Source organism: Tachypleus tridentatus, chromosome 8 (genome assembly GCF_004210375.1).
Source record: "Tachypleus tridentatus isolate NWPU-2018 chromosome 8, ASM421037v1, whole genome shotgun sequence".
Lineage (NCBI taxonomy): Eukaryota > Metazoa > Arthropoda > Merostomata > Xiphosura > Limulidae > Tachypleus > Tachypleus tridentatus.
In genome coordinates this window covers 126,626,098-126,651,012 of record NC_134832.1, presented here as the reverse complement: position 1 = coordinate 126,651,012, position 24,915 = coordinate 126,626,098, and the positions used below count along the sequence as shown (strand labels likewise).

Below are 24,915 nucleotides of genomic sequence, written 5' to 3'. Positions count from 1 at the left end.
AATGCATTTAAATAGATCTGCAGTATGGGAATATTTCTAAACATTTAATTAACAGGCGTTTGGACCTATAGCAGCAGGTCTTCATCAGATTATACAAGATTACAGAATATTCCTTTGGAGGTATCTGTGAAAAATCTGCAGGCCAAACTCTTTGTCGAGAACCTTATGATTACACGTGACACGGTTCGGAATATTTTGGATACTTCGGCTATTATTATCGCGGTGAATTATGGTTCAACCCAATATTAAGATGGGTGGTGCCCCGCTAGTACAGCGGGTAAGTCTATGCATTTATAACGCTACAATCAGGGGTTCGATTCCCCTCGATGGGCTCAGCAGATAGCCTGATGTGGCTTTGCTGTAAGAAAATCACACACACAAAGATGAGTGGTGGCGGGTTTAATGAAATGCAGACTTGCTACATTACAGCTGTTTAGCAACGTGAGAGTAGGAAGTGTAACAGTCGCTGATGTTGAACTGATATAAAAGAAGCCACTCAACAGTACCTTCTCTTGTCTCAGGGAATAATGGGATTTGACCGTCACTGAACTTTCACACCTGGGATTCACAGCCCGAGCACTATAACCGCCTGGCTACGTCCAATCATTTTTGAATAAAGATTGTTTATAATAAAGACGAACTGAGATTTTTTCTTAACATTGTGTTATGTATTTAGTTCAGTATTACATATCATTAATTATTTTCATGAATTAACCTGCTCATGTTTCAGAAGAACTGGCAAACTAGTGAGCTAGTCGTCTTGATCCTGGAGCGAATGAAGTGCCCACAGTGTGAGCTAAATCACAAACTATTATAAAAAGATGAACCTCTTGAGCCTCTCAGCTAGAGAAAGTACCTGTAGTTCATAACCAACAAATAATAATAAATGAGAGAGAAAAACAATTGTGTGAAGCCGATAAATAAGATGAAATGTAAACCGGTTTAAATGAACATTTTGTATTAACAACATCCAAATGTTTATAAATCGCATAGGCTAAAAATCATTTGTATGAAGACAATTAAAGAGACAATATCTACTGTAGAACAGAAAGTAACAAATGTTTCATCTAATCGTACAGTTCTTTTGCGAGAATAAGTAATCGCTACTTATTACTGAGGCCCGGCATGGCCAGGTGGGTTAAGGCGTTCGACTCGTAATCTGAGGGTCGCAGGTTCGAATCCTGGTCGGACCAAACATGCTCGCCCTTTCAACCGTGGGGGCATTATAATGTGACGGTCAATCCAACTATGCGTTGGTAAAAGAGTAGCCCAAGAGTTGGCGGTGATGACTAGCTGCCTTCCCTCTGGTCTTACACTGCTAAATTAGGGACGGCTAGCACAGATAGCTCTCGAGTAGCTTTGTGCGAAATTAAAAAAAACAAAAAACAACTTATTACTGTGATAGAAGTAACAGCTGTAAAAATATCCCTTATGATTGATCGTTGTTTGCTAGTTACAGTAAACTACATAGCATTAGCTAAGTAAAACTTGCAGTAACAAAAGTAGTGAAGAAGTTAGTGTGTAAAATGCTGAATAAATAGCCTACGCGTGAGAACGGCTTAAGTATGTGTGTGCTTTCTTATAGCATCGGGCTATCTCCTGAGTCCACCGAGGGGAATCGAACCCCCTGATTGTAGCGTTGTAAATCCGTAGACTTACCGCTGTACCAGCGTGGGAACAACTTAAGTATTGGGCAGGGATACGAAATGCTTGATAATTCCTATTTAGAATTACACATGATAATTGGGCAGAAGGTCATATCATGTTTCACTGAGTGAATCACAGTGAGATAGACCATACACGATGTAGTTTATTTGTTGTTGTTTTTGACAATAATTAAATATCTGCAAAAACATATGGTGAAGCCGTTTAAGCACGCTATTTCATTGTTATCTTTAACAATACTATTTCAGAATTTCTGCCATTATGTTGTTTGGTTGACAATAGCTACAACTTAAACTCTCTCGCTAAACGTCATGAATTAGAGACTACTTCCTTAAACTTCTTCTCAGAAGGACGCGCTAGTCTAGATGTACACCAAACGAGCGTGAATTTAGATGGTGTAGTTAAAGTGAAATAGTAAAATCGATTAAACTTCAAAATTGAAACTTTTAACTACAGTTAATACTCACTTTTTATATAAATGTGTAGTTGTTCTAATTCTTTCGTACGAATAAATGTAAATGTATAAACGTTTATCCTGATATATATTTAGCACAAACATGTTGATTATCAGTTTTTATTGCACACTCATAAGCCTAACAGTACGATTGATTACGAAGTTTCAGATGACTAACTGTTTCGCTAAACTTTATACCTCTGTTCCGTTATATTTCTTGTTTCAGCACATGATGACAAAAGGTTGCCACTGTATTGTTTGTCCCAATGACTTGCTGCAATCCTTGACCCTTGAAATCTGTTCAGACTTCTAGGACAACAACCTTCTTTTCATAATTGTTCACTTTCAGTTTTGTTTGACATGTCACAGTTAACTATTACCGCAAAATGCAACGGATGAGGAACGTTCCTCAAAAGATCTCTTCCGGAACTGTCAACTTTCCTTTGTCATATTCTACTACGAATTAGTGAACGTGTGAACGACACTTTCACTTTTTAAACAAGTTAAAATACGTCACCTTGTGGTTGAATATGTAAAATTATTAAAATAATCGATTTTAAATTTTGTGGCCCCCCGTTGGGACATAGATAAATTTGGGGACTTTCAGCGCTAAAATCCGGGATTCAGTTCCTTTCAATGAACACAGAAGATAGCCCAATGTGACACTGTTGTAAAACAAACAAAGAGAATTCTCACGTCCCCAAAATTACACAAATTTATCTAACCTTTTCTTATACGATCCAACGTGGATGCTCATAACGAACAGCATCTTTCTTTTTTTGTTGGTTAATATGTCCGTACCACTGAGTCCACTCATAATAAGTAACATGTGTAGTACTTTATTTAATTAACTATTTGTTTGAGTTTGTTTACTAATATTTTTTTTGTTCTAAATAAAACAAATCTCAATTCACTTTATTATCTTTGGCTAGGTCTGGCATGGCCAAGCGCGTAAGGCGTGCGACTCGTAATTCGAGGGTCGCGGATTCTAATCCCTGTCGCACAAAACATGCTCGCTCTCTCAGCCGTGGGGGCGTTATAATGTTACGGTCAATCCCACTATTCGTTGGTAAAAGAGTAGCCCAAGAGTTGGCGGTGGGTGGTGATGACTAGCTGCCTTCCCTCTAGCCTTACACTACTAAATTAGGGACGGCTAGCACAGATAGCCCTCGAGTAGCTTTGTGCGAAATTCAAAAACAAACAAACAAACAAATCTTTGGCTAAGTTGAAAGTATTATTTATAAAGAAAAAAGACTGTTATTAACAGAGAATTATCTCACATCGAGGTCAAGGACTGACAAAATGTATCATCATGATGAGTAGATCACTTTGTCCAATACATGCGTTAGAAATTTGTAGGGTAAAGACCTGCTTCTCTAAATACGAGTTATTAGGCCTAGCTTGATCATGAGTTTGAATAATATTAGGTTGGTGACGTTAGTTATGCGATAAAATTCAGCGCGCACCTATCAGTGTCCACAGTTTAAAATAGAATAATTTATCTTTCTTGCTTTAATGCTTCGATTAACATTCTCACCATGTGTTGTGTTTGGTTATAAGAATTTGTAAAACAAATATACTGTAAGACCATCTTTCGATAGCTCACGTTCGTTGCATATTTTAAAGATAAAAGTAATGAACAAATCCCTTCTTTACAAAGGACCAACAATCTGTATCGAATTACAAGGATTTAGAAATAATTTTTAAAAGTAGCCAGAATAGAACAGTCGACAAAAGCTCTTTCTTTTTAGCTGTTTTATTTGCAAATAAATTGAAACGTGCAACGTAAGATGGTGTAATGTATTAACGTAGTTGGGAAATAGAAAATAAAATATACTACCTCCCTCTGAAATTTATGTTATAAAAATTGTTAAAAATTAACTGTATATTTACTTTCATTTTTAAGTTCTCAAGTCCGTCATATCAAGTTCAAAGTTCAAAACGACCCAATGACCTCTTTTAGAAATAAACGTAATGTAATACCGCTGTAGTGTCAATTTCAATTGTTTACTGTGACAAAGTCAATAGTATAGAGCACAAAGTGGTCCAAATCTTTAATATTTACATATATGTATGTTTATATAAAGCTATGCTGAGTAAACTAAACAGGCACGCGCTAAAAATAACATGAGAAAATAAAATTCATTGACGATTATCTGTTTTATTTTCCTACCAGTAGGTTTGTTTTGTTTTTTCTTATTAAGCACAAGTTTCATTGACAGCGTTATAACAGCCCAGTCTTAACGCTGAGTCAGTGAGGGGTCCGTCACCAGGAGGAAAGTGAATAATTATGTTTTATTTCATTTAAAATTCTCAAGAGAAAATTCAAAAGCGTTCATACTTTTTGTTTCCACAGCCGGTACTACAATGTTTAACAAACTATAATTACTTGATTTCGTAGTTTTAATAGGCAAACATCATATTTGTTGAAACAGAGGTTATCGTAATTACATAACAGGTTATTTGAACAAAATTATAAGGCTGAAAACCTTGGATAAAAGTATGTATACTGGTTTGAATTTCGCACAAAGATACACGAGGACTAGCCGTCCCTAATTTAGCAGTGTAAGACGAGAAGGAAGGCAGCTAGTTATCACCATCTACCGCCAACTTCTGGGCTACTCTTTTACCAACAAATAGTGCGATTGATCGTGACTTTACGACACCCACGGATGAAAGAGCGAGCATGTTTAGTATGACAGGAGAGTCGAACCCGCTTCCCTCAGAATACGAGTCAAGTGCCTTATCCACCTGGCTATCCAGAAGAGTAACTCGTCAGACAATCAACAGAGGGAAATGTTTAAATTAAAACAATGAATTGTTATAACAAACTCAAATATTCATATATTTGTAAGATTAATAAAAATCCCGAAAGTTACAACAGTTTCAAAGTTCACTAATGAACTGATCATGAAAATCAGGAAATTCATCTATGATTACTGACCATTATAATTGCCCTAGATGTCCGAATCATTGCGAGTAAATGAATACCATTCAGTATTTACAAGTGGTGAGAGCGCTGGTGGTAAAGCTAAATAAGCGTTACAAGGGTACCTTAATGTGTACCATGTGTAGTGGATCGGAACATTGTTCTTCCATTTTTCACAAGCACGCTCTACATTAAAAGCCTTAGGTAGCGTCTAGAAGTTAATCACAATAAACTGTTAAACCGATCTAGATGAATCAAACACGACCTGTGTCATGATTTGGAAGGATGAATAGCTATAATTTATTTCAGCATATTTACTAGACACGGCATGGCCAGGAGGTTAACTTGACAGTCGCGGGTTCGAATCCCCGTCACATCAAACAAGTTCGCTCTTTCAGTCGTGGGGGCGTTATTATGTGACGGTCAATCCCACTCTTTTTGAAATATGCTTTGTGTCATAAAACAACAAATCAACCAAACCAACTTTTTGGTAAATGAGTAGCCCAAGACTTGGCTAGCTGCCTTTCCACTAGTCTTTCACTGCTAAAGTAGGGACGGATATTGCATAAACCAACAAACAGAATATTTTCTTGATGGAATTCTACAAGGAAGCGTACGATTTTCGGATGTTAAAGATTGCAGCGACATCTTTTGGGAGCCGCATCAATCCCATGAAGATATTATAACGTAGCTGATGTGAAATACGTTTGGAGTAAAGATATAACTAATAACTAAATAGTTTCACTAAACCTTTTACATTTCACTTACACGTGCCTTAAGACTTCATGAAATGCTGAGAAATAACACAAGGATGTGAATTTCTGATCGAAAGACGATTTGATTTAATGTTCGAGCGGTCACCTAGTAACAATAATACTTTAGGTAGTGTGGAAAAAACGTAGTTTATAAAAGATTTGAGCGGGAAAACGTCATTCAAATGCTTGTATTTTTGCTTCCTGAAACACTTATTACAAAATCAAACCAAATGTAGAAAGTTTCTGAAAGCTACAAATTATGCCTGTTTGTTTTGCGGGTATAACTAGTACGACAGTTTGAGATGCTGAAACATTCCCTGCTAGTAAATGCTAATGGATTAACCCTTTACCTCCGTTGGTAAAGCATTATCTGCTGTCCAGTAGATCAGGCTAGGAAATGCAAAGTTCATAATACCACAAGAAAAACCGAAATTGTCCCAAGACCCTGAGATAATGCTCGAGGGCAACCTTATTTGTGAACGAGGAAGAATGTAGTATCTTGATATGTTAAAATGTGTCACAATAACGAGTGATAGGGAGTTAACCCTTTCATCAGTGATGTCGAGAACCCTTTATATCGGTTGGCAGTTCTCACTCGCATAACGTATCAAATTCGATTCTGAGCCCATGAAGTGCAAAAATTGGGATATAAACATATTTTCTCGCAGTAGACGAAATATCCCATGCTCATAATATCACCAGTTTGAGTAATATTAATCTAAGTATATGTCAGTTAAAAAATACAAAACAAAACAAAAATATAATGAATTCGGGAAGTAGAGGGATTAGAGTTTGAATTTAAATATCACTATAGAGCGATGTTACATAAAACTATCTTAGTGATACTATACACTTATGAGATTCCTTTAAGTATATCATTAAAATGTAATATATATCTTAGAACAATATTGTGACAATTGTATATCGAAATATTTAAGCTGAGTGTTCTTTTTTTTCACACAACAATGATATTCTTTATTTAAACTTAGTCTAGTATTTTTTTCATTGAAAAAAATGAAACCTCTTACACTTAGACATACCTTTTAGAATTTACTTTCATCTTATATATACTGGGCTGGGTTTGGCCAAGTAAATAGCATGCTTTGCTGCAGGTCAGAAAGTCAAGGTTCGCGCCACAATCTCGCTGCGTTCCGTACATTGAGCTGTAAATATATATTGTTCAAAGCTAGACAAAGCTATTATAGTAGTAGACGCTGTTGATTAATTGCCTGCCCTCTGGTCAGTAGTTCAAAATTAGGGAGAGCTATATTGTACACTAGGGGTGTGTCGCATAAGGTATCAATCAGTTTGAAAATACTAATATAAGTTTCGTATACTGATTAAACAGTTTCGAATTATTAATATTTCAGTTAACTTGGTGATATAGAACGTGGTTATCCGACAGAATTTTGTATGAATTTTTATATCTGACACTATCTGTGGTTGAAAAAAACAGTCTTGTTTGTATTGGTTTATTTTGAATTTTGCGCAAAGCCACATGAGGGCTATCTGCGCTAGTCGTCCCTAATTTAGCAGTGTAAGACTAGAGGGAAGGCAGCTAGTCATCACCACTCACTGCCAACTCTTGGGCTATTCTTTTTCCAACGAATAGTGGGATTGACCGTATAATTATAACGCCCCCACGGCTGAAAGGACGAGTATGTTTGGTGTGACGGGGATTCGAACCCGCGACCCTCAGATTACGAGTCGAGTGCCTTTACCACCTGGCTCTGCCGGGCCGAAAAAGGTCTTAAACATTCTTTCGCCTTGATAGAACAGAAAGAGAAAAGGGAGAGACAATGTGTGTGTGTGTGTGTGTGTGTGTGTGTGTGTGTGTGTGTGTAAATGAAAGATGCATCCTCTACTAGTTTAGAGTGTTTAAAACAGTGTCAGTTGTTATATTAATTTATATCCTCGAAGGCCGGTTGGAAGGATTACCTGTTTTCAACCTATCGTATCAGTCTACAGTAGTGTGTTTGTTGTTTGTCAGCCAGTCAGTAGACATAAACATGACGTCACATAAAGGACTCTTAACGTTTCATTTGACCTGTCGTGATGTCAGTAAAATAGCGCATGACATGAATCAATAGAAAAATTATGCACTCTGTTGGCTACAGCACAGCATTATGTACGAATTTGAAAACAATAAATAAAAATATTTCTTACTCTTGAAACAGGACAATTTCGGGAATCATTCGGAAGTATGTCTGGTATATACATATAAATATTTACTTAATATTCTGTAAAAGAAAAACATTTAACTTTTGAATGATTGTATTCTAAACTACTATATCTTTAAATAAGGCTCTATAAATAAATTAAAGAAAAACCGAGCACATATTTAGTTATATGAACAAAGTCATGAGGCTTAGGAACCTTATTACTATAGCCTGGCGAGATGATGCTAAAATACATCGCCAAGTTGTAACAAAACTATTAGAAGCTTCATGTTAAAGAATACCATTTCATTCTTATCTTCTTTTTAATTCAAATAAAATATCTTATATATCCATAAAGCAATAACCTTCAACTCAAATTTTTTACGAGTATTATTCGATTTTGACATACAAAATATGTCTTTCAAATAATTAAACTTTGTTATAATATTTTAAAGATGTTACACAAGATATATAAAGTATTAAATAATTTGGTAATACAGAATACCCTGTGTGATCTTTTCGCTTCTTCTTTGTAAAGAATATACAGTGCACGAATTGTAGGCCATGTTTCTAATTTAAGCTTTTGCATTATTACTTCGCCAGGGGAGCTCTGACGTGTTGTATTAGCCATGACATTAATAACTAGAACGTTCTTCAAAGTTTGGAAAACGAATTGAGCAAAATAAAATGCAAGTTAAATTAGGGTAGATGATTAGTTAATTATTTCCTTAATGTTACTTTAATTAAGTTGTTTAATCTTTTTAATCTTATTGTTTTTAATTTTCATTGAAATACTTCAAGCAGAGAGATATCGTTTTGGTTGTCAACTTAATATATCGATTTGGGAATAGCTTAAATTTTCTAATATGGCCGAATCTCGTGAGATATAGTGGAGAATACAGCCGCAAATATCGTTAAATATGTTAATCTTTACAAGTAGGAACGTAGGAATACTACATTTATTACCTATTTACGTTATAAGGTTAATTTTTAGTCTCTCTCTAAGCTGGTAGCTTGCTTTTATTGGAAGTTGATATAAATTGAGTTAGTGGATTGGTTAGTCATTTCGTTAATTACTGTCAGCTAGTTGGTCAGATAATTTAGTCTTGTTCATACTAATTTTTATTTTGACGAATAAACAGAAATAAGAGAACTTGTCGTACGAAAGAAGTTAACAAGGAAGTGAAATAATTTTGTGTGTACCAAGGCCTACCAACAAACAATAGCTAACTCACAGTCGAAGAAATTAAAAACATTTATCTTATCATGAAGTGGACTAGTCTTTGCTGAATAATACCAAATAACGTATTAAACAGAATAAACCAATACAACACATGTTTTAGACCCTTTTACTTCAAAAACAATAAATCAATTTGCACCAAGGCAGGATCAACACAAACCATAGTGCCATCTAGTGGATGGTTTTAAATAAAATTTATAAATAAAAACATAAAGACAACAGCTGTATTATTCGCACTATCAAATTTAGAAGCCATATAAGTCATGGCAAAAGAATAAAATAAATAATTTTGATGTATGAAATGGAATGGTACTCAGTTAATATACCTACTTATTTATTCGTTATAATATCTGTATCATTTTATTGATTCTTCGTGACGACGAGAAACCAACCCATTTGAAGTGAAAATGTATTTTAAGACAGCTGAGTATTAACACTTTTATTAAAATAAAGTAGAGGGCAACGTTTCGGCTTTCTTAGCTCATCTTCAAGTTAGCAAAGGTTTTAAACTCTCTCTTTGTTAACCTGAATATGACGTAAGAAGGTCGAAACGTTGTTCTCCATTTTATTTTAATATAAGCTCTAATACACATACCAGCCGTCTTGAGATACATTTCATTAATTGGATAAATTTTAGTAATATAGAAAATTATTGACATTTAACTGTTAAGACGTACACGTAAGTTAATTCTACAATTTAGGTTTAGTATATGAAATATTTAAAATTAAATAATAATAATAATAATAAACCTATTTACAATAGTTTTCTTGATATATTGAACAAATTAATCCTGGTTTTAAATATAATTTTTCAGGATTTAAGTAGTCTTAATCTTAGGCTTATTAAGATGTTTCATTGAAACTGAAAAAAAACAACAACATTTTGTTAATATCAATGGTTTTATTAAAATGTTTTTTGATAAAACTAGAACCTGAACATTTTAATGTTTTACTTACAAATAACAAAAAATTTTATCATGATCAATTTATATAATCTTCTAATAAATCATATTTATAATCTGTTTAAAACCCGAGATAACTACACGTGATTCTCTAACTAATTACGGCTGTGTGTGTTTCCTTATAGCAAAGTCACATCGGGCTATCTCCTGTATCCACCGAGGGGAATCGAACCCCTGATTTTAGCGTTGTAAATCCGTAGATTTACCGCTGTACTAGCGGAAGACTAACTATTTAAGAGCTGTGGTTAAGTGACGTCATGCACATAACGTAGGTCTGGTAAAGTATTACTTTAGCTTCTCTCTCTTTCTGTATATTACCCCTGGTGGCACAGTGATAAGTCCGCAGACTCACAACACTAGAAAATGGATTTCGATACCTGTGGTGAGTAGAACACAAATAGCCCATTGTATAGCTTTGCGCTTAATACCTAAACTAAACAAGCTTTCTGCAAATCGATTTGAAGTCAATGAGTGACACCGTTTTTATCGCGCGTGATTGCCTTTCCACACTTCGATAATATAAACTTAACTTTAAACAGAACTACAAAGTCATGGTATGCTATCAGGCCCCTCGGTTGCTCAGCGGTAAGTTTATACAATTTCAATACTAATGTACAGACTTTAATTCCCTGAGATAGACAGAAAGCAGTTAGTTTTGCCCTAAAACAACAATAACACAACAAAACATTTTCTATACGAAAACCGTGAGGTTGTTGTACCTGTAACGTGTTATTCCATATCAAAAGGATCTATTTTAGCTGTCATTTAACATGTTAACCAGCTACCGTGTTTTAAAACTCTCTTCTATATTTTAACTGAGTAATTAATAGAAATTACCACTCTCCATTCATCGTCTTTATCAAAATGTCTCCGTGTTTCAGTTGGTTTTAGGTCGTGTAATCAGACAACAGATCCAAATGACCGATGAAGCTGTCAGGATCATCTTGCGATCCGATCTTATACAGTAGAAACTAACTTTCGTTTTTGTGCTTTTCTGAAACTAGTTTTTCAGTACGTTGTTATACATGCTTGTTGAAGCGAAAGAGTTTTACGCCAAGTGGGCGTTTTGGATTCGTGACGCAAAATTTCAAAGCAGTTATAACACATATTATGACTGTTTCAACAGGTTATATATATACATGAAAAGGTTCATCTAACCTAACTTAACGTTGCTCGTATTTTATTTGTGTTACACACCTAAGACACTGGTCTAACATTTCCTGACCCTGAAGCTGATTAGGTTAAATGTTATTTTCCACACCCCCCGTCACCGACACGACGAAACCATTAATTTGTAAAACTTGGAATGTTTCTAAACGCACCTTTCCATCACGCCAGTGTTTCCCGGTAATATTTTGTGGATTTTTCTCGAATGTTTTTTAAACCTGAAAACAATACTTCACTTTTTTTTTACTAACTAAATTTTCCAATGCATTAAGTTACTCCAGTGTAAGGAAGGTAGGTTTAAAAACAAACAACTGGTCACCATAACCAAGGTGTTTTTAATTTTATATTTGGGTATATTACACAATCTATGATAGGTTGAGTTTCATATTTATTTTTAGCGTTTTAAGTACCGTGTATACCAATTAATCAAGAACCGTGCTTATTAGTATCAATATTACGTATTCTTCAGACCTAATAAATATAGGTTTACTGTGATGAGTAAATGACCATTAACGTCATGCGTATGTTACAGTTTGTATTTGTAATATGTTATTATGTATCAATTGATTCTGTCCCATTAAGCAGGGGTGTAGCCAGACGTATAAAATATGTGGCCTTTTTATTCTACATAAATAATCTAGATTGAAATGAACGTGTAAAAAGAAAGTATTACAATTTAAAAGGGTAATAAAAAGAGGAATTTAAGTTGCCCCACAATAATAAGTTGCTATCATGTGAAAGTCTTTGCTAAGCCTTGAGTAAATGGATCTTTTTACGTTTCTTTTTTAATAGCACCCCCCCGCTAGTATAGCAGCAAGTCTACGGATTTACAACGCTAAAATTAAGTCTAAAATTAAGTGTTCGATTTCCCTGTGGTGGTTCAGCAGATAGCCCGATGTTACTTTGCTATAAGAAAAGACACACACTTTTAGAATAATGGACTAGTCGTTCGACGCCTAGTAAGTAAACTATGAAAAACATGAGTATCACATTAATGTAATTAAATAATCGGTTGAACGCTTGTCCAAAATGTCGCCCTTCTTTAAATAAAAATATAAAAACTCAGTGATTGTTCAACCTATTATTTAATTTTTCTAGTATCATCGCCTACGTGGTTTTAACTGTAATTGTCTTTTTACCAAATTATTGTATGCAACTATTATTTTAACAAGAGGTTATGGTACATACAAAATGAAGAAATACACGTGATATATGGTGTCTTTTTCATTACTGCTGCTACCTATTGCGTTTTATGTTTTTAAATTTTGAACAAAGACTCATATTTGTCTTTTACTGAATGAATTAATTTGTTATGATAGTGCTTGTTGTAAAATACAGATAGATTCGTGTTCTGAAAGTCATTTTCAAACAACATAGCCTACAATATTAGTCCTGCGCTGTTCGTGGTGACACTTTCTTTTATTATCAATTTTGGTTTTAGTAGCCGTTGAAAATGAAGCCACTCGTATATGGTTAAAACCGACTTATCATTTCTTCTTTGCCATTTGATCTTTCCAACAGTTCTTGGAAACCCTGAAGCAAGGTTAAAACAGGATAATAGCATCGGGTCAACCTGTTTGTATCTAATTTAATGCTGTTCTTATGAGTTCTGTATACGCAGACAGAATTTTAACATGGAATTAACAAGTGTTGGTTAAAGTCAAAACGGGACAACGTGACTTACAAAGATCAGGTTTCTTGTCTGAATGCGTGTTTTCTCGTATACCAAGAACTCGTTAGCCAAGACCCGATAATGACCATTTGACCCTGATATTCATAACTCCTAATATCATATTCTTCCGCAGTACCATTCGTAATATCTTTCTTTCTTTGTTTTATACACGGTCATCTGCAAATGTTTATATTTACCTTATTTAGTTTATATGTCCGAGAGAGAGGTATTCCTTCAGGTCATAGTTTGGATGCCGGTTTAAGTTAATTACATATGATGTGTATCTTCCACATGGGTTTGAGGTTTAAATGGTTTTACAAAAAAAACAAAAAACTACTTTAAAACCGATTCGAATATAATCAAAATCAGTATTTTTTTTATTGATACTGAAAGAAATAAAGTTTATGATCAATGTTTATTTTCTCCACTAAAACTATAACAGTATTTATGACTCGATGACAAAACAATAGTATAAACTCACATCATAGGACGAAACACCGAACAATAGAAATTTTACAAAAAAAAAAAAAAAGAAATTAAAAAAAAAAATTTTAGAGTCCATAAATCGCTTATTTCTCATTCCAATGCATTATAATCCTTTATCAGCGCCCCCAGTGGCTTAGTGGTATGTCTGCAGACTTTCAACGCTAAAATCCGGGTTTTGATACCCGTGGTGGGCAGAGCACAGATAGCCTATTGTGTAGCTTTGTGTTTAATTCAAAACAACTTTTATCAGAATCATCAGCCAAAGAATAGGAACAAAACCAAATACAGGCAAGTCCTCTTAGATATTGGGCTACATTGTCTACGCTCGCTAACACTTCAATGTTACGTATAGATAAAGTGGCATAAAGACTGCTTGTTTGTAATATTCTAAAGAAGTGAATACCAGAAGTTTTCTCGTATTTCGCGAAAGAACTGCTGGAGGAACTATATTTTTTTATGATGCCCTTATTAAAGGGTCCCCCAGTAGCACAACGGAATGTCTGCGGCCTCACCCCTCTAAACACCAGGTTTCAATACCCGTAGTGGGAAGAGCCCAGCTAGTCCGTGATGTAGCCTTGCGCATAATTCTAATCAAACCTTTATTGCAAACATGAAGTGTGACGAAACTTTTGAAAACAACAAAAAATTTTCTTCTTTTCAAAGTAGTTTTAACAATTGAAGACTTTTTTGTAATCAAAAGCGAGAAACACCAGTTTAAACCAGTCAATTAATTTAAAAGCAGTCTATTTCTGATAACTGTTTCTTTATATTTTAGAATCTACAGACTTTTTAAAATGATTATTGCGCAGATATTTCTTTTAATCTTATATTTTGTCACATGGAGTGAAAAGTTTGATTTGTTTTGAATTTCGCGTAAAACTACTCGAGGGCTATCTGCACTAATTTAGCAGTGTAAGACTAGAGGGAAGGCAGCTAGTCATCACCATCCACCACAAACTCTTGAACTACGCTTTTACCAACGAATAGTGGGATTGACCATCACATTATAATGCTCCCACTGCTAAAAGGGCAAGCATTTTTGGTGTGACGGGGATTCGAACCCGCGACCCTCAGATTACGAGTCGAACGCCTTAACCACCTGGCCCGGAGGTCTACAGTTTTCACAGTATTGATTAAGAATGATCAAAGACTACAGTTTAATTAAAAAAAAAAAACTGGTGAGATCGTCGAGTATAAAAACTTATACTGAATAAAATATTGCCCTCGTCATGACAACAGTAAGGACTTACAATACTAAAACCCAACGATCGATTCCCCACGGTGGACACAGCAGATAGTTCAATGTGGCTTTGCTGTAAGACAACCAGTCAATTAATTAATAAAATATTACTATTTATTCCCATACGCATGACGAGAACAATTTTGGGATTTTCTTTTTTTCTCTTGTAAGCTCGAGGTGATCTTTGAGACTGAACAAATGCTTAAGTTGTGTCGGCGTCTTCTAACGTCTGTATTACTTAACAAGAACTAGTATCTTGACACGAAGGTACAGTTAAGTTGACTACTGTTCCATTGGTCTCACGGGCAGCGTCAAATGTATTCTACATTCCAATGACTTTCATATAATCATGCTGTAAGTGTCTTGTGTTATTAACTCTTGTCTCTAGTGAACATCAGTGACAGTATTTATCAGTCTATCTTTAGCATCAAGAGTACCCAACTGATGAAAGAACACATTCTACTTTTTTTTATAAGTAGAAACGTAGGAGAAGTATATTTAATTAGCTTTAGACGGATTGGTTAATTATGAGTTTCCGCCGGAATTTACTATATATAGAAAGAGAGTTTTGATTAACTTTGGAGAAAGGACAAGTTAGAAAGTTACTATACTAAAGTGTCACAATACCATCTCAAAGATAAAATGCGTGTCGCAACATACGACAAATATAGCGTGTAGGCTTGTATCGTAACAATGTCACAGTGTTAGCATGTTTACCACAACAATATCGTACGGGTGACAGTACGTATAGTGTATTAATATTACACTGTAATGCTGAAAATGTACAACGTGATAATATGTTATTCTTTATGGTGTCCTCAAAAGTCAGTTCCTCTTGTAAGTTTGAGGAAATTAATTTTTTTTTTATTTGCTAAAATTTCAGATAATGGCAATGAACGTTAATTAATATGTGGAGCTGATGTGGACCGAACGTATTCAGTACTAAGTTTCGATTTTCAGAGCTGACATTTTCAATGTATCGTGTGTGGCAGCACACATTTGGGACACCATATACAGATTATGTTTCAATACTTAAAATCCTAATGAAACATTAGACGTGGAGATAAATTTAGACCTTTATAAAGCACGCTTTTTTAAAGAAGTGAAATAACGAAATATTTCATAACCTCACATGCTTAAACACGTGTTATTACATACCAATTAATAAATACTGTTTTTCATTACAGTAATTGGAAGATTGTATCAGAAAATTAAGAAGTTAATAAGCAGGGATACTATGAAATAATCTTACGACTGCGTTTTTCCATGTTACAGCCTATCTTCTACTGAGGCCTTCTGGGTGTGATGTGTCGAACGGAAGCTTAATAACTATTATTAGTCGAGATCCAAGACGTTAAAACTTTAATGTTACAGACAACAATAGATGGCGTTAACCACTATATCACACACACACACAAATTTGTGTCCTACAAATGACTGCCTTATTTTCGGAAAACTTCAATGACAAGGGCTTCATCAGTTATAGGACAGTACCACCTAATACACTATAGCATGGCGACAAATTTCAACTATCTGATAACAGGTACTCTTGTGTGTGTGTTTAATATATCAATGCTTATTAAGTTGTTTTCAGGTTTGACTTATTTTTGTCTGGCTGAATACTTTGCTTAAACTCTATAGGATCTCTACATAACTGTTTCGTTCAGTGTCAAAGGGCATTTTTTTAAAACTTATCTTACTTATCATGTAGAATGTTGAGTGCATATTCTGGTCTGACGTAACCCGTCTAGTATATTTTAATCAGTTTTGCAACGACAATTTAACAGTCTTTATCATAAAAATATTGGCCTGAATTTCGCACAGAGTTACATGAGGACTATTCTGCGCTAGCCGTCCTTAATTTAGTAGTAAAAGACTAGAGTGAGGGCAACTAGTCATCACCACCCGTTGCCAACTCTTGGGTTACTCTTTTACCAATAAGTACTGTGGTTGACCGTCACATTATAACCCCTACACGGCTGAAAGAGTGATCATGTTTTGTGGGACGGAGATTCGAACCCGCGATCCTCAGATTGCGAGTCAAGCACTTTAACCACTAAGCCACGCTCCGCTCTATTATGAGGAGAAGCACAAATTTGTTTATTATTGGATTATGTAACAGTTAAAGAGATGAATTAGTATGTATGTATACACACACACACATATATATACATTACTTTGAATGTTTTAAAAACCAAGTAACATTTGTGTGGCATTTCTGACTGGATGATGTTATTTTATTGTTTTAATTATAGATTCCGAACTTAGATGACGTAATAATAAACCTAACAACTAAGAAAAATCGTTCCAGTTATTTAGAAATTTCATTTAACAATGAAATGTATCTGGTTTAAACGTTAACAAACAAATAACAAAAGAGGGAAAACTTTTTCGCGAAATTAAAATTACAGCTGTGGACAGTACGGGTCATAAGTGTTTAAATTCTCTTCATGTCTAAATATCTAACCTGGATTTCTGTTTTCGTAATATTTGTTTTTTCATGTTTCTGTTTGTACTATATTACCACTGTTGTTATTGTTGCGTACTAAAAGTGCATTAACTAATATTTAATCTTCAACACTGGTGAGTTTGTTTAGTTCCAGAATTAGGGTTAAAGTTTAACTAACTGTATCGCGAAACTTTACAGAGTGGTCTTTGACTTCATTCAGCGTTGTTTGTCTAAAACTTTTTACACTTTCTAACCAGTATTTAGCCTCCCGATAAGGCCAAGCATTTTTCACCTACATCACAGTGTAACTGTGGTTGAGTTTTTATAGAACGCGGTAACAGCCTTGCTTCTAAGTCAAACACACTAGGAAACCATTGACCCGCTTCGCCATAGATTGCAAACAGTTGTAGTCGATAAAAATGGCGTCACATCTATCGGTAATAATTACTCTGATAAAATGGTATCGGTAATAATCACTCTGATAAAATTGGTATCGGTAATAATTGAAAGTGGGAAACGTTTTCTTAAGGTTTACTTTATACAACATCCACATGAACTATTTAAATTTTTGCTGTTGTTTCTTTCTGGGAAGAAACCATGTAATATTTATCACTTGGCGCCATAAGCGATGCCGCGTTTTTATGATATGTATACAATGTTAATATTATAAGCTCATCAAGCCTGGACATTTGGATGCTGTTATATGTCATTGAGTGACGCTATAAGTGATACCACGTTTTTTTGGTCTGTGCAAACAATGTGATATACGAGTGTGAAAATAAGCTTATTAAGCCTGGACTTTTGAATGCTGTTATATGTTACTAAGTGATAAAGTGTATGGTTGGCCACATTAGGGATTAACTACTGAATTCTCAGGTAGTCGTTAACAAAATGTGGAATACGAAGTGTCTTCTGGTGTGGTACCAACAACAGAGCTTCAAGTGTTCTTTGTGAAGTATATTCATTAGTTCTTTCTGACAAGCTTCCATAAGAAGACTATTTGAGTTCAACTTAAAACTAAGTTTAAGTAAGTTTCTTTTTACTCCTGCCAACAGTTTCTGACAGTGATTTAGAATTTTTGTCACCGGTTCGGTTGATTACACTACAATACGGGTTTGTCTTGCATTTCCTTTCGTACATGATAGTCTAAAAGCTAGTTACCAATGATCAGCATTCTAATTATTTTAAATTTTCAACCACTTCTGATTAATATCCAAGTACAACTAACAACCGTGACACACAGACTGACTAGTAAAATATTATCAACACAGAAGAGTGGGAGAAACCTTTTACAACCCTTTATATCAGTAATGAAGCAAGTTGCTATACAATCGCTTTGCGATAAAACACGTTTTTGCGACTTATTCATTATGTTTCTCAAATTAATAACTCCAGAGTAAACACACCAACTAACTATATCTGGTTTAAATTAACGGGCTACCAATTAAAACTCTGAATTTGTACGGAAACATCTAACATAGAAAACGAACGGTTACTAACACTAATAATTTTGTTTTCATTTTAACAAGGTTTGAATTATCAGCAGAATTACTATTTGTCTTACAGAAAACTCTGAAGAACAATTGTTCCACAATGGAAAAGAATGTACTTCTCACACTAACCGACTTTTAATTCCAGTCACTGTTAGAAGACTAGATAGTGCAAATTATTGTCAAGATGACAATCATGTTAATTAGTAACACTTATATTTAAGTGTGTATGTTTTTATTTATAAAACAGGCTATACTAGCCTGGTTTAACATTTTAAGTCCATTGTTCACTGACGGATAAACTCATAGAATTAATTTGAAACTAAAAACTATTAAAGTATTGTTTAACTGGTTTATATTCTACTATAAGATACATGTTCTACGAGTCGTTAATTATATATTAAAACAGGTGAAACCAATATTCTCGATTACATTACGCGGCGCGATATGGCCAGGTGGATAAGGCACTTGGCTCGTAATCTGAGAGTTGCGGATTCGAATCCCCGTCACACCAAACATGCTCGCCCTTTCAGCAGTGAGGGTGTTATAATGTGCGGTCAATTCCACTGTTAGTTGGTAAAAGAGTAGCCCAAGAGTTGGCGGTGGGTGATGATGTCTAATTGCCTTCCCTCTAATCTTACACTGCTAAATTAGGGACGGCTAGCACAGATAGCCCTTGTGTAGCTTTGCACGAAATTCAAAACAAATCAAATTATGTTACGCATGAATAAATGTGTATTAGGGCACCATTACAACCTATTTAACCTAAAATACAATTCAAACATATTTGTTGAACTTAGAATATTTATTCTGTATCGAATTATTTAGCGATCTTCCAAATGAAACTTTTATATTATTGTTTGTTTGTTATTAAGCACGATGCTACACAAAGGACGAAGAGTGTCCTCTGTCCATCACGGGTATCGAAACCCTGTTTCTAGTGATATAAGTCAGCAGATATAACGCTGTGCCACTGGGGAGTATTCTATTGGAAAACAACAATTAATTAACAATACTTTAGAGTAATACGCAAAATTATTATAATATGTTTACTAATGCATATATATTTTGCATATATGTTATGAAACGTATTGACCTACGTGAGTGGTTTGTATACCTTAATAGCTACTTAATGAAAATTAACTTGAAGGTATTCTAATTTAGATATTTTTTAATATAGGAAAATTACGGGTTGTCAAACATACAGAAAAAAATTAAGTAAATCCTGCCAAATGTGTTCACTGTTCAACTTGTAGGCTTAAACATTTTCCCTGGTAGAACAAATTGAAACGCAATCCGCCAACACGGAAAACAAACAACGTGCTATTAACGCTGTACTCTAAAAACTGTATTAATTAGAAAGCTGTTGGACTAAAGTAAGTCACAATCTCTTTAGCCGAAGACTTCTTTATTTTAGGGCTAGTGTTTATAGAGGGATGCTCTGCCATTTATATTGCAGAACTGGGAATAAATAAAGAAACATCAAGGTTTTTAACCTGAGAGACAAAACCCGATGTTAATTACAAGAGATCAAAGTCACGTTTATAGGCGGATACTCTTCGCTTAGAGTTCTCCTCTTAATTGGTTAGAGCTTCCATCTGAATAACTATGACAACTATCGGAAACATTACCGTGAGAAGGAAGACAGGGAAGGCGGCTCTTCATTTATTTTTAACAATCTTCTGGCATTAACAGATCTTTGTTAGGGCGGTAAAGCATCCATGTTCGTTAACTTAGAGCTAAATCTGCAAGTGATTATACACCAGACGAAACTTAAACAGAACTTGATATAGCGAACTAATAAATTAGGAGTAGCAAGCATTACTGAGTTAATGTAAGTGGGTAAAATGGCATTAGAAGTATTTGGATAAAGTTAATAAAATGCTATAAGAAGTTTTAGTGTTGTGAAAGTTACTCAAACACTACTAGCCCCAACTTTTAACAGTTAAATTAATTTAAAAACCAAGCAACCTTCTGTCTGTTTGCCAGATATCTTGGCTATTGGATGGAAAAATTTAAATTCGTATTCGTTTCTATCAGTTATATAAAAAGACGTCATTAAACAAACGCCACTACCAACGTATTGTGTAAAAGAGAGATATATACATTAGTTTTTACCAATTTTCAATGATTTGCATTTTGGACGAGAGGTGTCGTTTTACTAACTTTACACACACACCATGTTTCATATATTACAACATCTTTATATTCTTGGACATACAAAAAACAATCTTTATATTCTCGGATATACAGAAAACAAGTTATTTTCTACATAAATATTATCTGTATAGAATGTTGTAACCATGTAATATTTTGTTATTTTCGTGTAAATAACGCATAAACGTTTACATTATTCACGAAGGGACCTTTTCCACACACAAACATATTTTGTAATAACCAAAGATGTACGTTACAAACACAAAGATTTGTACGTGAACTTCATCACGTAGTGACAAGTACGCTATTCGCGTTATTAACAGAGGAACAACCACATTATTCTAAAAGAGACAAATACGTTGCTAACATAAAGAGGCACGTATGCTACTAATACTTACGGTATATTTATGGACGATTGTATTATTATACAAAGAGATAAGTATATTAACATAAAAGTAAGGAACGTGCACTTTACATTTCAAAGTGACTTATAAAATATTACAGAGAGTATGTGCATTATTCATATAGACATGCGCACACCACGAACTTAGAAACACGCGAGTTGTAACACAACGCATTAGCACAGAGACGTGTATATGATTTAAATTGAAAACATGTAGAACAAGAACATCCATATTTTCTACACGTGCAAAACGTGTATAGAAATGAGCAACAAATAACCCTCAAATTTAACTACACAGATTAGAAATAAAAATAAGCCCTCAAATTTAACTACACAGATTAGAAATAAAAATAGATTAGAAAGAAAAAAATTTTCATCAGTTGGATATCTTTACTATGTGTGTGTATGTACGTTCTCTTATAGTAAAGCCACATCGGGCTATCTGCTGAGTTTACCGAGGGGAATCAAACCGCTGATTTTAGCGTTGTAAATCAGTAGACTTACTGCTGTACCAGTGGGGTACTACCCATGGTGTTAACAATATTTCCATTTAATAACAGCGCTAAATACAAAATCGATAACTCCCATATTTACCACTAACAATATATTTTGAAAAACATTTCTCAATAATAATTTTATATTCTCTTAGTCTATCATCAATAATAATAATTTAATGTGTGTAATAAATAATCACTTTTAGTTCTCCTTTGTTTCTTAACTGTTAATAGTATCACTTGGCAGAACCAAAGTATACCTAAAGTACCAACATGGTTACTCACAGTGACTTAGCGGTAAGTATACAAGACTTACGACGCTAAAAATTGGTTTCCATACCAGTGATTGGCAGAACACAGATAGCCTATTGTAGAGTTTTGTTTCGAATAGCAACAACCAGTGTGATTTACGCAATTGTCACTAGATGCTGAAAACAAAAGTCTTTTTTTTTTAATAAACAAAACTGCCACCTGGATAAAATACTCTGTCAGATTAGAAGCCTGAAAAATACAGTAGTTTACAATAGATAACACTCACAAAAAGATTAAAAACACAAATTTAGTTATACGTAATGAGAGCGGCACTTTTTTTCGCAAAAATTCTTTATAGTTTAAGATTATTGTAGTCTGTTGTAATTTCATTGTTATTTTACTTCTAATCACTTAGTGTCAGCCGATTTATTTGAAACTTCCCTCTACTTATAATAACCATCAAAACAATTTCAAAGAACCATATGAGGTTAGAATATACTTCTGACGTCGATTTCTGAGTTTTGTTGAATATTTCTGAAACGCGTTTGTTAAATTCGTGCATTAGCTTATTTCAAAATGACTGAATCAAAGATATTTTAGGAATCTGTTTCTAAAAATAATTAAACATTTCTTATAGAAATAGATTTTATGAACTTGTACAACGCACATTAACATCGCCCTCTATATTTGAACCGCACAGACAACGACGAGGCGGCGTATATTAAAATCTTTCTACGCAAAGTAAGTTTACTTAGCTTTCACTTTTGTTTTTGTAATCGTGACAGACGACGAGCTGACGAGAAAAACGCACCGTATCAGCAGAAGGTCAAGTAACAACATCCGAGTCTGTTTTTTTTTTCTTTCTTAATCATATAAAGGGTTGGTCGGGCTCGTAAATGTTACCTAAAGCAAAACTCGCATACTTACTGAGCTAGTGAGCGACATGCGCTGTGTAGAGAAACAAACGTGTTGATAGAAAGCAAAAGAACGTTTGTTAAACAAGTATGTTAAAAGTTCATTTCTCGAAACTTCGTGTTTACTCCAAGTTGAAGTTGATATTTAAAACAAAGAGTATAATACACTAAAGAAAAACATGGACGAAGAGAAAATGTCTCTTCTAATGACTTTGTTCAAGTTGTTTCTTCGTCTAAGAACGTTGGAAAAAAATGATGATTTCACGAGATAGCCAAAACCATTCAGCAAGTGTTTTGGGTATAAACTAGTAAGACTCTTACACGAACAGATTATGGATTGAAAACGGCCTGGGAAAGTAGTTTTAATACCGACCTTCTTATAAGACTTTAGGAGAGTTGATTGATTGTTTGGAATTAAGCAAAAAAGTACACAATTGGCTATCTGTGCTTTACCCACAACAGGTATCAAACTCTGGTCTCTAGCTGTACGAGTCCGCATACATACTACTGTGCCACTGGGAAGGCTTCTTTAGAAGAGAGATTTTTGAAAATAACAACAGCACAAGAACTTGTTTGTTTTTTTGAATTTCACTCAAAACTACACGAAGGCTATCTGCGCTAGCCGTCCCTAATTTAGCAGTGTAAGGCGAGAGGGAAGGCAGCTAGTTGTCACCACTCACCGTTAACTCTTGGGCTACTCTTTCACCAACAAACAGTGGGATTAACTGTACATTATAACGCCCCCACGGCTCAAACGACAGGCATGTTTGGTGCAACAGGGATTCGAACCCGCGACCTTCAGTTGACTAGATGGATGCCTTGAATACCCGCGCATGACGGGCCAACAAAACCTGTGCCTAATGTTCCACAGCATGTACTGTATTTTACTGCTATTCACAAAAATAAAAAAAAAAACTAAAGAAGAACATGGTGCACACGTTTTTATTTACATTGCTTACCAGTCTTACTAACGTATAACTCTATGTGACCTCAAAATTACACGAGCTGAAACTTGTTCACACAAACAAAATTTTAAGAATAACGTATTTATCTTTACATTTCATCAGTCGTTAACGAAAAACCAGGCGTTGGGTGAAGCACCAATTAAAAATTGTTTTAAATAATTTGTCAATGAACTTTGAAACCGCCGGACATTTTCCTGGCGTCCGGGACAAACTTTGAGAAAAAAAAAAAGATGAAGTTGAACGGTCAACACTTTTCTACAATAAAATATAAGATTACATTGTATTTCTACTAATATGGTGATTCAGATTCTTGAAAATTATGTGTTTTTTTTTGCTTTTGAATTTCGCGCAAAGCTACTCGAGGGCTATCTGCGCTAACCGTTCCTAATTTAGCAGTGTAAGACTAGAGGGAAGGCAACTAGTCATCACCACCCACCGCAAACTCTTGGGCTACTCTTCTACCAACAAATAGTGGGATTGACCGTCACATTATAACGCCCCCACGGCTGAAAGGGCGAGCATGTTTGGCGCGACGGGGATGCGAACCCGCGCCCCTCAGATTCGAGTCGCACGCTTTAACACGCTTGGCCATGCCGGGCCTGCAAATTATGTGCCCCTAACTAAATATTCAATAGTCTTTTTAAATACATTATCCCAATTTATTGTAAACCATACGAGTCAAATGTTGTACAAAAAGTTAATCTTATCGTTACGGTCCAAAAATGAACACACTATTACAACAACAACAAAAAATTATTTATAGTAACTACATTTAGAAATAAATGTACAAAACTTACCAAAGTAGGATCAAGTACCTGGGCAAGACGTTATATCAATATTAATGCACAATTTAACTTTCAATAATTATTTCGTGAATCTTTCTCTCAATATAGCTTTTGGCAGAGTATTTATTGACAGAGTAGGTCACGAGAGTACAACCTCAAGTGATCATATATTTACATGCTCTTCTGATACATTAATTCTATCTGTACGGGCCCGCCATGGCCAGGTGATTAAAGCGTTCGACTTGTAATCTAGGGCCACAGGTTCGAATCCCGGTCA

At 34.8% G+C, this 24,915-nt stretch overlaps 1 protein-coding gene across 1 annotated transcript in view; it reads right to left on the bottom strand.

Moving 5' to 3' along the window:
* LOC143223443 (uncharacterized) overlaps positions 1-24,672 on the bottom strand; it is a 73,892-nt gene extending 49,220 nt beyond the window's left edge. The window contains exon 1 of the mRNA XM_076451441.1: positions 24,651-24,672. The gene's annotated coding sequence lies outside the window, so the exon portion shown is untranslated. The remainder of the gene's footprint in view (positions 1-24,650) is intronic.
* Positions 24,673-24,915: the final 243 nt, after the last annotated feature.